General features: G+C 32.7%; 1 long non-coding RNA gene across 1 annotated transcript; it reads left to right on the top strand.

The window, feature by feature from the left end:
- The first annotated feature begins 5,145 nt into the window (after window positions 1-5,145).
- Window positions 5,146-5,570, top strand: LOC115967338. Its single transcript, XR_004086437.1, has 2 exons — window positions 5,146-5,260; window positions 5,357-5,570. It is a non-coding gene; the product is annotated as an uncharacterized LOC115967338 (long non-coding RNA).
- Window positions 5,571-12,545: the final 6,975 nt, after the last annotated feature.

Below are 12,545 nucleotides of genomic sequence, written 5' to 3'. Positions count from 1 at the left end.
TAACCCGTTGAAAAAAAAAAAGAAAAAAAAAATTCACACTAAATATTTTAAAATACACTTTAATTAAAAATTAAAAATTATAATTATAATTATAAAATAAGATAATTTTGAAAATTTTCCCTTAAGCAAAGGGCATGTTAGTACACAACTTTTTTAATATTAATTTAAAAAAGTTTGGTCAATCAAATGTTAAGTGGGGAAAGTGTTTTTTTGCTTCAAGTTTGGAATGGAGTGTCATTTCTCCAAACCTCAAGGGAGGCAAGTGTAATTACGTTTTAAAAAAAAAATTATTTGACTCTGCGATTTTATCGATAACCCACTAGTTGAACTGGTGATTAAGTGACCCGACTTATAAACTGGGTCAATATATTGGGTTTAATATCTATGGTTCATTGTAAGTGGACTTTGTCTATCCTCAAATCATTAGCTGCTCCTCAATGCTACCTTTTGAGTTCAAACGACATAAAAATGGAGGCAATCTTCATTGTATCCAATTTGAAATGTTTAGAGAATTACGGCCTGTTTGGTAAGAGATTTCTAGCATCGTTGTTTAAGTATTGTAGAAATACATGTGGGTTAAAAAGTGTTGTGGAAATACGTGTTTCAGTGTATAAACACTGAAAGCTGTTGTTTAAACAACTGTACCAAATTAACATCTCACATTGTCGAGATGATAATAAGCATTAAGAGACAAGCATCTGGGTTATGGACCGATTTTTTTATAATGTAAATGTGAGGAACATTGTATCAAGGGATCATAAATTTTTTTTGAGAATCAAGGGATCATAATTAGGTTGTGTTTGGAAACTTGGATTTGGAGTTTAAATTAATAAATTTAAAATGTCTTGATTTCAAATCCATTGATTTTAGGAGTTATTTCAAATCCAAGCACTTTAATGGTTTTAAATCATTTGTGGATTTGTCAAATGGGGAGTTAGTAAAATGAATAAATATTACAACATGTGGATTTGTCAATTGGAAGATGACGAGTTAGCTTATTTGACAAAATGTGGATTTGTCAAATGGAAGATGAGGAGTTAGTAAAATGAATAAATATTACAATATTATTTTCCTCTTCTTTTTTTTTTTGGGGGTACTATGGGAAAGGGGCTATAATTAAAAAACTTGTGTAGCTCTTGAATGGTAAAAGTTGCATTCAATGTAAATCTTGAATTACCAAAATTATGATACGTTACACTTTTTTTTTTTGGCTTAACTTTATTGAGAATCATAAAGGATCAACCACTATTTCCCAATAAAAAGGTCAAGAACAAAGGATATGTGGATTTTTACAGAGATTACAATTTACAACTAGATGCTAAAGAGGCTATAGAATGATTCTCCAAAAGGATGATTTGCACTCCAAAAAGAAAAGGGAATTCAAAACAGAGAAAATAAAATATCTTCGAATGTTGACTTGATGGACCAATGGGGCATTATAGAGGAAATTCTTGTGAGCCCTATAGCATTCAAAGCATCACTCTTTCAAACTTTCAACGCCAATGACATTCATCCAAATCTTAAGATTTCCTCCTTGTGATCTCGGAAAATCCGAGCATATCATTGCCAGTGCGACTAAGACTCCATGTTTCAATGTGATTATTGGGTCAAAGACATTCGATCGAAATCTTAAGATTTCCTCGTAATCTCTGAAAATCATTGCTAGTGCAATAGAGGGCCGATGCAGGCTCAATGTGATAAAATACCCTTTGATACTATGATAAATTAGCGATTTTCCCAAAAGGTTAAGCTATTAGCCTATTAAAAAAATAAAGAATTTAACTATTTAATCATAATTTTAACACAATGCTTAGCTAAACTCCAAGTGATTCAAGGATTTACTCAATCTTGAAATCTTATGTGCTCAATCGTATGAAAGCTTAAGAATTTGGAGAATTTGGATGGATGGTTGGCTTCACGTAAATCATGTCGGTAGCTAATGTGATGTGTTGATGTAGGTAGGGCAAATGACGTATGCAGCTGTAAGGAGATGGTGTGTAAAAGGCCATATAACATATTTGCAAGGCCTAAATAATATTGGGCCATGGGCAAGAACAGGCCCAACATGTAATCCCTAAATGAAAGCCTCTACAAAAGGCATGTACCTTGGACCACGAATTAAAGAGGTGCATCATTATGAGTCCGACTATAAATCACCCGTGGTAAAATACCTCTACCAAGCTAACTGCGTCAACTTAAGTTCTGAGCCCCAGAGAGATGATCTCGAAACAAATGGGATTATCCAAACTTGCCTTATTTGCCGTATAACTAATCAAGATAAAACAAGAAGCCCCAAAAGTCTCTATTCATCACAACGATGATAAAAGAATAGCCTAATAGGATAGAAGGTTGTCCCGTTGAACAATGACATCTCATGCTAGAGAAGAAAAAAGAGCAAATACAATAAAGGATAAGGATGAAGAAGGAGAGGATGGTGAAGTATAAAAGGAAAGAAGCTTATAGAAAGAAGGGAATTTTTCAGATTCAGAGAGAAAAAAGAAAAAAGAGATACATGGTGAGAAATGTATTGAGAAAAACTTGATGAATAAAGCTTTGATCCTATAGTATATTGAAAAAATTGTTAGTTCTTACTCACATCTCCCACTGTGGATTATTACAAACCATAGTATAAATTAATTGTGATCATACGCCCAAGTTAATCAACATTTAATATCACGCAACTACAGTATTTATAGTAAATTCAAGTATATAAAATTGTTGTCATGAGTCGTAGGAAACTTTAACATCAAAACATCAATGATTAATGATCACCTCTACCAAGAGAGTTGTAGTTCCATGGGCAACTTTTTGTATTTTAGCAGAAATGTCGAAGTTTAAAATCTTCCATCCTCTAATTGTTGTAACTAATTTACTATAATTGTGTGTGTATATATATATATATATATATATATACTATTTGACTTATTTTTTTAAAAATATATTAAAGTATTATTTAAATGTACTATAACTATTGTCTTTAAGACATTTATTAACTAAAACTTTTTATTTTTTCATTAACTAAAATTTTTTTCTAATACATTAACTAAAACTTTTTAAGAATAAAAGAAGAGAAATGTTAACAAGCATTGTGTAGTGCTTGTTAAGATTTCCCTATATGGGTCTCACTTAAAAAAAAGGAAAAAAGTTGTAAAAAAAAATTGCCAAAAAAGATAAAAAGCTACAAAAAAAAATTGTTATTAACGGAAAATTATTAGGTACTCCCGAAGTACCATAAATGCGTACTCCCTCCTCTCACATAAATGGTGGGTCATAGCATGAATTTAATTAATGGGACTCACTATTCATGTGAGAGGAGGGAGTACGCATTTATGGTACTCCGGAAGTACAAAATAATTTTCCATTATTAACGAGCACCTTAAGGTGCCGTTAACACAACCAATAAAAGAATAATGAACTATTATAGTCACTCTCTCTTTGTAACATATTCACTATACATACGCTGCCACGTTACCGACAGTGTAAATAGGAAGTGTGTAATTAAGTGTGTCATGTGCCCACACTGCTACATAACACACACGCCCTGTTTGCCGAACGTGGAAATGGTAAGGCTGTTGGCCAACCCACCATAATTATATATTAATATTCCACAAAGTTTATTAAAGAGCCAATTGGCCTGCACAGTAAGATAAGAAGAACAATTAATTAAGAGAAAAACTATTTGCAAGTGATAAAAATGTAAAAATTGTTGGTGGCTTACTAGTATATTAATGAATCAACACACATAATTCCAACCAAAATTGCTTAATTTTAGAAGAAAGGCGCATACATTTACACATTTTGGATGTGAATTTTGACCAATCTACTACCGGTTTATATATTTTTTTTTCTAATATCTTTTATACTAGAAAAATTTCTAATAGATCAAAGATCAATAATTATGTCATTAATCAAACGTTCAAATTTATAGTTTTTGTAATATAAATTTATGTATAAAAAATAAGTTTAAATAGTAGAATAGTAAATACCAGCCGATTGACACAAATTGAACATGTGTGTTTTAAAAATAAAAAACACGCAATTCAATAGTTAGATTTTCAAAATATGTAATCATGTTAATTTTTTTAGTAAGTGTAGTAGCCATTGTGTAGCCACACTTTGCCCTTAAAAAAAAAAAAGTCAAATAGATTTTTACCCTATTAGATTAAATCACAAATAAAAAGTAAAGAATAAGTAAGATATATATATATATATATATATATATATATATAATGATAATGAAGTTCCATAATGTTTTTTTCTTTCCTAATATTCGTGATCTTTACATTTAACATCCATGAAAAGAAAGAGATCATTATTCCTTTCTTTTCTTTTTCATTACACATCAATTCATTCATTCCTTCCTACTCTTTTAAGCTATCTAGATTCTACTTTATTATGGTATTTATCGGAGTTACAGGGTCTAGGGCTAGTCCTAAACAAACTTTACATAAAGTTACGCCTCTTAGTTGTAGCCCAAAGCTACACTTCCTTTAAAAAAAAATTAACGTTGCTACATATTTTAAAAATCTAACCGTTGGATTGCATGTTCTCTACGCTCTTACAAAATATGTCAAATTTTGTGCCAATCAGATATAATTTGTTACATGATCTATAAACTTATGAGTCCATGAATCTTTTGAGGGTTATACCCCCACACTTCTTGGATATCATAATTCCACAATTTGAGTTTCTAAAACCCCACTTTTTGGGTTTTCAACCGTTCCAAAATTCACATATATATATATACACATTGTAACTACATATATCAAAATGAAATAATCGAATATAGTGAATTTCTTTAAAATTATATGGATGGTTTTAAATATGTCAAACTTTTTTTTTTTTTTGAGAAACTAAATATGTCAAACTAATAACACAAATGGTATTCCTCCCTACACCTCATTTAAAGGTGGGCCACTTTATATTTTTGGACGCTTCATACAAAGGTGGGCCACTGATAATCAGCCCAAAATGCCTTTTTTTAAAAAAAAAAAAAATTGGACGCGTCATTTAAAGGTGGGCCACTGATAATTAGCCCAAAATGCATTTTTATAACTTTTGGGATTAGGCCCAAAAACTTGTATAATTCCGATAAATATTACCTTTTACTTTTTAAGATTAACAACAAAGGCCCGACAGAGAAAAACAACCTCCGATGAATTAAATAGAGAGAGCGAAAAACTTTTTAGGGTTTTGCTTTCAACCGAAAAAGAGAGCTCTGAGGGTTTAGGTTTTGCGTTCAACGTTGCTAATTTCCCAGGTTGTTTTCCTTTCTCTGCTATTTTTCATATATTATGCGTGAAATGCTTTGGTTTTTTGACAAGAAATCTGTACTAAGAGATGGTTCTTTTGGCAGTTCGAAATAGTAGCTTTCCCATCAACATGATTTGGGACTTGCGCACAAACCAACCTCAACAATCTGTCAAAGCTCATGAGAAAGAGAGAGAGAGAGGTGACATTCTTGAAAACTTTCTCATTTCTGTGACAGTGGCTCTCCAATTTTTTTATTAAATGTCTTACCTACCATGTGCTAAAAATTTTCCATGAATTTTTTTACCAAATTTCTATAATCTTGATGCATTTTATTTCGTTTTGTCCTCAGCAGAAAATATAAGTTTCTTTTATTGTGTTTTTCGAAGCAATTAATTATAAGGTCTTGACATTGCCAGTTTGGAACCATCTTGGATGTTCTGTCTTTTTGGTCAGAACATCTTGGGGTTCCATACTGTTATGAAAAATCTATTCGTTCTTTTTATAATTCGATAGCTAGAGGTGGGGTAATTTAAATTCTAGATTTGTCCGTTGGAAACACTAGAGAATGCCAATTGAGCTACAAGGCTCTTGGCACAAGCTATACACATTAAACAAAATAAACGAATGAAAATAAGCTCATACAGCTTTTATTGGGAATTGGGAACTTTATCGCACCAAGGTTCGACCTCTAATTATAAGTGTATTATGTCCTTTCCTTTTGTCATTGCACTAGAATATAAATGTCCATCTACTTACACTGTTTCAAATACCTATAAAAAAAAAAAAGTTTGGATATCCTGTGACATAATTGAAAGCAAGCTTGTTATATGATACCCTTACGTACCTCAATACTCTAAAAGATGAATCTTTATCCAGGACACAATTACATGAGAAGAAAAAGACCAATCACAATTACAACTACAGAATTCCTATTAAAAAAAAAAAACCACAGGAGCAGAAGAAAAAATATAAACTTTTTGACATGGGGAAGCTTAGAGTCTCTGTAGATATATGGGAAACTACTACCTTATGGATATCTACTTCACTGTCAGGATTTGCCTTTGTCCGGCTCCCTAATGGGACTAACAGTGGTCATGATAAACCTGAAATTCAAAAGTGTGATTAGTGCTTGCATATATAAAAAGCAGCTAACATAGTATGAGTAGCTAAGAGATACTTTTACCTGTAATTTGGTCTAAACCCTAATGGACTTAGTAAGAGATACTCTGCCAAAGTGTATCTCAAACCCTTACTTTTTTGATGTAATCGTCTTATCGCCATATCCACCATCATCTCAGGAACCGATGGAAACATCTTCTCTAAAAAATCTGCCGCTTGCATGTGGGAAGGGTTGGGGAATGGGTTCTTTTAACATAACATACGGAACAAGTCAGAAAAATAAAAATAAAGAAAGAGAATGACATATTAACAGTTTAATATTTTAAAACGATTTTCTTACCACTAGAGTCGGAGGATTGTTTTTGTCGTGGTAGTGGTGTGCTGAATTTCGGATGAATTTTGGCAGCGAGTGAGGGCGGTTTTCATAATTGTGTTTGAACTTCCCTTCGTAGTGTAGTACACAATACAGAATACTTCCTGGAGCAATTTTTGTCCACCAGTCCTTGTAGCCATAGATAGGATAAGTAAAACACCCAAAGAAATCATCACAGTAGGTGTCCTTTTTATAATTTAGAACCAGATGCAAGAAGTTGTCCCGTTCAACGGTACCATAGAAAATCGGGTGCAAGACTTGCAAAATAAAATATTCTTTGGGATTTTGAATAAAAATCTCCGAAAAAAACAGCAAAATCCCTTTAGAGAGGGTGGCTGTCGGATGGGATTTCATTATAATCATCGCGAGCATTCTTCTTATATGCATCACGTCAAACTTGCAGGCGGTGGCAGCGGGTATCTTCTTGCTAAACTTCTTTGGGGGGGTATGGAAACGAGGTTTTCAAATCCTCTGATATTTGTATACGGCCCATTAGATCTCCTGCGAACTCCCCATTTTGGTAAAACGTGGCCAAGATCAAGCCAATGCTCATAAAGAGCATTTTTCCTGTGGGACTTAGACCCACAATTTCCCCTCTGTCGGAGATCTCCAATAGTTTTAGTCTTGGTAATCTGTGGTTTACGAAGTATAGAAAAGAGTGCTTTTCGTTTATCTTGATGTTGTGCCACATAGCCAGTGAAGTACAGGCAGCAGGGCCTGCATTCCCAAAGTCTGCAAGGGTCTGAATCAAGGGAAACTGTTTTACATGTTGAAAAGAATCCATCGGTTGATCAATTTTTTTTGGAATCTTGAGAAGAAAGAGAGAGGGTAAGAAGGTAGGTCTTGGACACTGGGAAAGATTGAATCTTGGGGGTGAGCAACTGATAGGTCTTGGAGATCAGGACAGTATATTAAAAAGAAAAGCCAGAGTGATATGGGCTGTTCTGGGGCTGAGGAGAATATATAAGGACCCTTATAGTTGGGTTAGTTAAATAAAAGCTAATAAATTAAACCAATGGCTTTTAAGTAAAACACCCTTGACTAGAATAACTAACCAAATAAAATGAGAAAATATTGCACTCTTTTTTTCGTCTAAGGTGGTAAATATGCAGCTTGGTTTTGTGTTGAGACTGTAGTCGGTTAACCTGTTTTGACTTAAGGAGGCTTGCTCACATGGTGAACCTGTTTTGACTGCTTGACAATAAATGGTATTTGGTTCAAGAACTATAAAATTATGTTAGAAAGTGCTTGAATCATGGCAGGGCAATCAAAAAGTGACATATGTGTGGTTGCGCCTGAGGTGAATATCTTGGGATGAACAAATTAAAAATCCTCCTTTATAGTTTTTACTTCATATCTTGAGAAGTTAGATTTGAATTCAATGGTTTAGGAGCCAAAAGCTTCGTCTTTCTCTTAGCATTTTTCAAAAACGCAGCATTTAATTATTCTTCTTCAATTCTCTCTCTGTTACGAATTCTTTAAATTCCAATTTGGTAAAAATTAATTTTATTAATCTTTTTTTAATTAAATATATTTAATTTTTCATCTTGTTAAAGATCTTTAATCCAGCTCAATATTTTACCTTATTTTATTATTATTATTATTTTTTTTTTACGGTTTTCTATTGTTATGTATTTGATTAATTTGATGATTGGTGATTTTTGGGCTGGCCTAGGGTTCTTGGAGCTGTAATTCAATTTGATATTAATTGTTGTTGTATTGTTTCTGATTCTGATTGATTGGTTTCGATGAGATTGTGAGTCCGTTATTATCTGATGATTGGATTTCAGTGTGTGTGTTTTTGGGTTTTATTGGTTTTGACATTTAGCTCTGGTTTTGTTGTGAATTTTGAGTTTTGTGAGATTAGGATTTGATTATTAGCTTTTAAGGCGATTTATATTTAATCAATGCATTTTTGTGCTTATGCTAATTAAAAAAAAAAAAAAAAATTGTAATAGCCCTTTGAATTGAATATTTCTGAAGACTGAACTCATGTGCATTGAAAAGAAGAAACTTGATTTCTTCTATTTTGATGATATATTTGTTCTTAGTATTGTTTCTGTCCTATTTTACCAGTTTGTCCTGTATATATCTGAACTCGAGTGTACTGAAAAGAAAAAAATTTGCAAAAAATGTTAATGTCATATGTGAATAACTTTCTAGACCCCAAAACTGAGTTCACAATTCATTTTTCAATTCATAGCTACATATTCCCAGTATTCCATACTAGCAAAACTCCAAGACACCTAGACAGTGCCCTTACCATGCAGTGGTTATATTCAGAAAAACAAAGATTGAGGCTTTCAATTTTGATATAGAAATGACACCAATGTCTATTACTATTTATAATGCCTATGCAAATGAGGTTTATCTGAATAAAGTTGAAGAGGTAGTTAAAATAAAATGGATTTACAACATTGCTCATTCAATTCCAACCCATGAGGTTTCCGTGTCGACAATTTTATAATTCAGGAAGGGACAAGGATATTAGGAGACAAAATCAACACAAATCACAAAATACAAACTTAACCACATGTGCATGATCTTCCTTTCCATGGAACCCTGCATGGCGAAAGCTAAAGCTAATCCTGTCGCATTTCAGCCATAAACACACAATTTCAGTAGAGAGGCAAGTTGTACAGTGAGTTCAAATCATATAAATATAAATAGTTCCAGCAACAAATCAATCACCCAAATTTTTTTACAAAAACCCCACCAATCACAATCAATAAAAACCCTAAAAATCTAAGACTTACAAAGGCCAAATCCAAAAAGAGACACACGAGAAGAGCAGCTCACAGAGCTGGGGAAGTCTAGATGTTGCCACTGAGGCCACCTGAAGTTGTCACCAAGGCCGTCGAGGCTGCCTGGAGCCGTTGTCGTCGTCTTGGTTCATAAGAGCCGATGGGTTCGTGGGAGATTGGGTTCAGTCTGTCCGGGTTCACAGGTGCAATCAAAGCTAGGGAAGTTTGGGCTTGGGTTCACCACTGCAATCGAAGCTAGGAGAGGTCTGGCCGCATGGTGCTCACTGAGTTGAAGAAAAGCCTTCGACGGACTGACTCACGGTAGAACTTGCAGAGTAGAGGACCTAGGTTCGTGGGTTCTGTTTTAGATTTTAAAGTTAGGTCTTCACGGTGCCGTTTAAGCTAGATGTTAGTGTTTTAACATTAGGCTGAAATGACGTAGTTTTGATTTGTGCTCGCTCTTCTCTTGATCATAGTTGAAAGAATCATCATGGTGATGTGTCACTTAACAGCAAAATTTAACCGTGGGGGGTGATTTGCTAACAGAATCAAATTTTAGGGTATAAAATCCAATTAACTCCAAACAGGAGTGTAATGCAATTTACCCAAAATTTTATATAAAATTGAAAGTTTTTATTATTTGTCTCCCTTTAAAAAAAAAAAAAAAAATTGTGACCGCTCTAATTTTTCTTAGGCCCAACAAAATTAAACTTTGGTTCCCATAACAATGTGTCAGACCCTTTCAAAAAAAAAAAAAAAAAAAAACCAATCAATTTTTTATTGAACTAAAATTTATAAGAAATGTAGCTTACAACATCGATAATGAGACAATCATGCAACAATTTTAAAATATGAAAATTTATAGAAGGAAATTGTAAAAATTTATGTATTTGCTTTTATATGTATATAAGAATTTTTTTAAAAAAAATTAGATTTTATATAGATTAAATTTCTTAGTAACTATCCTAGACAAAATTCATAAAGCTGCCACTAGGTGGTACTCGATGCACATCAACTACTTAGTGCGATGAAGCCAAATATCTTCATAATGAGTTAATGACTCAACTAAACAACCTAATAGAAACAAGGATGGCATCAACTTGGCTCGCCAAATAAAATAAAATACTTTAATAATGTAAGAAAAATGTAATTTTATAAAGAACTTACAAACATTACACTGTTAAATTGTTATAATTGGACCGAATGGACCAAATTGGTGGAAATAGAGCAAAAGGACTAAGATGGACAAAAATGGGCCTAATGGACTATTAGGTTGATTACATTTGAATGGTGTAGATTGTTTGGTGACCTTCATCTATGCGAAACACAACGAAAGTACTTATTTGGACTTCTATACAACCATTTCATAACGAAAGTACTTATTTGGACTTCTGTACAACCATTTCATAGCAAGTAAAAAAGAGTGTAAAACCTCTTCCATCTAATCAATGCAATAAGGCGAGCTGTACAACCATTTCATAGCAAGTAAAAAAGAGTGTAAAAACTCTTCCATCTAATCAATACAATAAGGCGAGAGAAAAAAACAATGCACATGCTATAAAATTGTCCACCAATCTATGATCTGTTATAGCTCAATTGGTTGACACCTTATGCCCAATTGAAAAGCCTTTTCTTCAAGTACACGAACTACTTCATTAGGTTGAGACACAGTAATAGCTAGATAGAAGAAAGAGAAGTATAAAAAAGGACTAGTAAAAGTGACTATAATGGTGTTAGATGTAAATAAAGAAGACTAATAGAAGTGACTGAAATTGGTACCCACATAGAGTCGGAGGGTTTTGTGTGCTAAGGATAATATTAAACATTAAATATAATATTTTTGAGATGGGTTCAAGTTACACCTAGTGTAACTCTAATGAGTTACACATTTTTTAAACCATTGGATTTAAGTAGATTCAACGGTAAAAAAAAGGCACTCATTAATGCTAATATTCTGATTAAGATCTCATTTATTATCTCTTATTTATGAGATTTCATGCTTATCTCTAAAATCAAAAACTGGTATACGTTCTCTCTGCTCTAACATTCAAATTGCTATAACAGAATGTAGGCACAGTGATGCCTCCAAAAGAGTAATCGCATAGAAATAAGGAACCAAACCAACAAACACTTAGGCATACGCTACCAAAAAATACACTTATGTATAAAGAGTTCATTCTATTACTTTAGTTTAGTAGCTTTCCTTCTTTGCCATCTGAGTTTACAACTAATTGGCATCTTTCAATTACCTTTCACAGCCTTAGGGTGCCATCTTTTAGAAGCAGTGGCCACAGTAATGACATCAGCACTTGTATATACAGAACAACTTTAACATTGATAGTGCAAAAATGTAGTCACTAAAACCTTGACCATTAGAAAGAAGAAGCTGTTGGCAAACAAAGAATGAATGAAAAAGCTATCTTCAAAACCAAGTAGGAATAAAAAATAGGTATAATAATATTACTAAATTTCTTCAAACATACATAATTTTTAAACAATTCAAGCCAAAGAAGTCCAAAGTTAAGGTGCTACGGTTAATTTTGGTATTTCTAGGAAGTAAGCACCACTTTCGATTATCAATCACCGTATCTTATACCTTTTGAGTTGATGACACCAACAAAAGCAACACCACTAACAAAATTTTGCAAAATTTAACTTTCTAAGAGCATTCGCATCAACTTGTGTAAAAATTTCTCTCTATTTTAGCACAAAAACCTACTCCTTTTTTTTATTTTTTTATTTTTTTTACATACTTTTCAAAAAACCCTACATAAGATAATCTATTTTACACTACGTTTCATTAAAATATCAAATTTTCTTAAATTTTTTTAATTATTTTTCTTTCTTCATACACAACCACCACTATCCTCTCTTCCTTCATTCTCGAGATACGTAAAGAAAAAAAAAAACTAAATGCAAAATGAATAGTGTTGGTGTAAATTTACACGGTTACTATATAACAAACTTGTAAATTTATACAATTATAAATGAATTGATGTGGGTCATTTTTAGAAAAAATTATGTAAATTTTACATATTTTTCTATTAAGGCCACAA

This window comes from Quercus lobata, chromosome 11, assembly GCF_001633185.2.
Source record: "Quercus lobata isolate SW786 chromosome 11, ValleyOak3.0 Primary Assembly, whole genome shotgun sequence".
In the NCBI taxonomy this organism is placed as follows: Eukaryota; Viridiplantae; Streptophyta; class Magnoliopsida; order Fagales; family Fagaceae; genus Quercus; species Quercus lobata.
This window is presented reverse-complemented; position numbering and strand designations above follow the sequence as displayed.